The sequence below is a fragment of the Akebia trifoliata genome, chromosome 12 (genome assembly GCF_017979445.1).
Source record: "Akebia trifoliata isolate Shusen 1 chromosome 12, ASM1797944v1, whole genome shotgun sequence".
Taxonomy (NCBI): domain Eukaryota; kingdom Viridiplantae; phylum Streptophyta; class Magnoliopsida; order Ranunculales; family Lardizabalaceae; genus Akebia; species Akebia trifoliata.
In genome coordinates, this window is record NC_141386.1 from 4,141,666 (window position 1) to 4,144,950 (window position 3,285).

General features: G+C 34.2%; 1 non-coding gene across 1 annotated transcript; it reads left to right on the plus strand.

Annotated features, from left to right (window-relative positions):
- The first annotated feature begins 218 nt into the window (after positions 1-218).
- Positions 219-350, plus strand: LOC147388701 (small nucleolar RNA Z247). The gene has a single exon (XR_015171079.1). It is a non-coding gene; the product is annotated as a small nucleolar RNA Z247 (small nucleolar RNA).
- The last annotated feature ends 2,935 nt before the right edge of the window (positions 351-3,285 follow it).

Consider the following 3,285-nt stretch of genomic DNA (forward strand, 5'->3'; position numbering starts at 1 on the left):
TTTTACTAGAGAAACTTCAAAACAAATAAAAAAGTCTCACTCATTGCATCCCTTTTCTAAAAGTGCACACCAATATGTAAGAGATAACCGAATCACTCAAAGGTGTGGATTATGCAACTGTGTCTACAACTTCAAAATGTAAAATGTGGCTCTTCATCTATTTTATAGTACCTCTTGTAAGGTTAAAAGACTCTGACCAATTGGTAGTTGTCAGCAAACCAATTAGTGAATAAGATCTTATCCTCCATACTCTTGGAGGTCTTGGTCCTGATTATGGGGCATTTGTTACATCGGTCACAACTCATAGTGATCATGTTTCCTTTGCTGAACTCCATGGCATGCTTGTGAACCAAGAAATTTGAAACAATGATGAGATTGTAGCCCATCCTAAACTTGCCATTGCATCTGCAAATTTGGTTTCAAGCAACAACAAAAACTCCAATAGTGGATAGGGACATGGCTTCTCACGTGGTAGAGGCCGTGGTCGAAATCACTTATCTGGGGGTCGTACTCAACATCAACACCAACGATCTCACCTCATCAACCCATCACAAACTGGATTGCCCACATCAAAACCAGTTTGCCAACTCTGTAATCGCATTGAGCACTCAACAGTCATGTGTCGTCCCCGTTTCAACCATGCTTACCAAGTCGACACGCCCTTTCTATTTGCTGCTTATCAAGCCATGACTCAAAACATTGAAGAGTGGTTCTCCAATTCTGGCACCACAAATCATCTCACGGCTGATCTAGCCAATGTCATTTTCACATGAGTATACTGAATCAGACACTGTAACAATGGGCAATGGCTCAGGTCTGCGTATAACTAACATTGGTTCCTCCTATATTTCTACACCTTCATCTCAGATATTCCTTAAAAATATATTACACGTTCCAGAAACTAATCGAAACTTGCTTACGGTTTCTCAATTAACGTGTGATAATAACATGATGTTTGAATTCCATCCAAATTATTTTTGTGCTAAGGATCATAAATTGGGGAGGCAACTTGATGTAGGACATCTACAATTCTAGTTAGTCTTTGTAATTCTAATTTTAATAGGATTTTTATTTCTAGTTCCAGTGGGATTTATATTTCATAATTATGTTAAGAGTACAATTCTTTGTTAGTTTTTAATTTATTTTAAAATTCATTTTTATTATTTAAGCTATAATAAAAACTGTTTAGAAATGTCCAATTTTAGAAATGTCTAATTTGAATTCTAATAGGATTAGAAAGTTAGTATTATATTTATGGATATGTTTGGAGAGTTATTTTTTGATGTTTTAGAAGATTTCTAAATTGTTATGATGGAGTAATTTATATAAGGAGTTTCAAATTGTTATGATGAGAGGACTATAGTTAACGTTAAGGTTGAGGAGTTTGAAGATTTTTAAAAGTTTTTTTGTTAAAGAAAAAGTGCATTTTGGTCATTTCCTTTTACTCTACAAGAGAAGATTGAAGTCATTGCAGGTAATGTCCTGATCAATTTAAAAATATAAAATATTCATCAAAATCTACATTCCCCATTTACTTCAATCTTCTCTAAATGTCAAATGACCTCATTCCTCTCATTTTCAATCTAAATAGATTAAAATTAATTTAATATAGAAGTTAAAAAAGAGTAGTATTATTGAGAGAAAGTTCAAGATTTTTTATTATAAGATGAAAATGAAGGTATTTAGGTTATTTTTTGTTAATCTAAAAGGAAAGAACATAGTCAAAGGGGGCATATCTCATTAGTTTGAAAACACACGAGTATTTCAATATGGACTAATTTGGTAGAGAGATGTCTAAATAGTTAAAAGATTGAGGAAGAGAATCGTCAATTTTGAATGAGCCATGATAATATGACACCCTCTCTGACATAGGCCCCCATCACAAAATCGTAGATCATTTGCCTCGGGATACATAAACAATGATTTATGATTATGTGTATCCTGAGGAAATGGTCTACGTTTTTGTTATGGGGTGTCATAAAATCATTACACTTTTGAAATAAGGGTAGGTAAATTATTCAACCAAATCAATAGTTTTTAAAACCAAAAAAGTTTTAAAAAAAACCTAGAATTAAATGTTGACAAATGCGTTGAAGACCATAGTTAATTTTTTCTTTAGAAAATCGAGGGTTGAAGATGAGAATATTTTTGTCATTTTCTATTAGTTGCTCATAGAAGACCATATGGATATATCGAATATGCACCCAAAGTCCTAAACCCAGAAGAGTATATCAAAATTAATCTAAATTTTACCAAAAAAAAAAACCTTAAAAAGAAGAAGCAGAAGAATAACAATAATTAACACTGTAACTGATACATTTGGGGGTCAAACTCAAAATCAATTGGCAATGAATGGAGAGGCCCAAAATCTTATAAGTAGAAAGACAAGACAATTTGTGTTCGATGTGGGACTAAACTCAATACACCCCAAAGAAAGGCCCACTCTAATACCATGATAATATTGGCGGTCCAACTCAAAACCAATTGGCAATGAGTGGAGAGGCCTAGGATCTTATAAGGAGAGAAACAAGACACTTTGTGTCTGATGTGGGACTAAACTCAACAGTAACTAATAAATATGATTCTTACAAATTACAAAAAGAAATTCAAAATTTAGTCTTCTTCAATTCCCAATTTTTCTTCTTTTGCACATACTACCGCCATTAATGGAGTACTTCTCGCGATCAAACTTGCGCAAAAGGACAAGTTGGTTTCTGTCTTACCCACTCTGAAATACAATTAGAGTGAAACGTGTGAAAACATCCCATAGCTTTGGCTTCATTCCCTTCTTCCATCTCTTACAAACAAGCAACACAACACATCTCCACCATCAATAACAAACACATTTGTTGTTAAATCTTCAACTTCTAATTCTCTTTGAAGCCGACCCATCACTGCAGGTTCAGTTGTACTCAGAAAATATTCAAAAACACCCAAAGTAGTTGTTTCTCTTAATCTCATCAACCTCATCGCCAATTCTTGCAAATATGCAAGCCGACTTCCTTCTCTGCCCAATGTTGCAGAATTCCAATAAAAACTCATGTCTCTAGCAATCAAAATCAAAACTTGAAGAAATTAAATGAATTGAAGTGAAGTGGTTTTTGGATCACTTGAGTTTTAATATCAGTAGGCGTTTGAATAGGACTCCTTGGCTACTTCTGACTCTTGCAGGGAGTTAGAAGTCGTTTGGATGCGTTTGAATGAGCAACTCCTTCGAAGAGTTACTCCGCGTAAGAGCAAGAAATTACTCTTTGTGAAGAAGTCGAGAAAACCTATTTCTCAAAA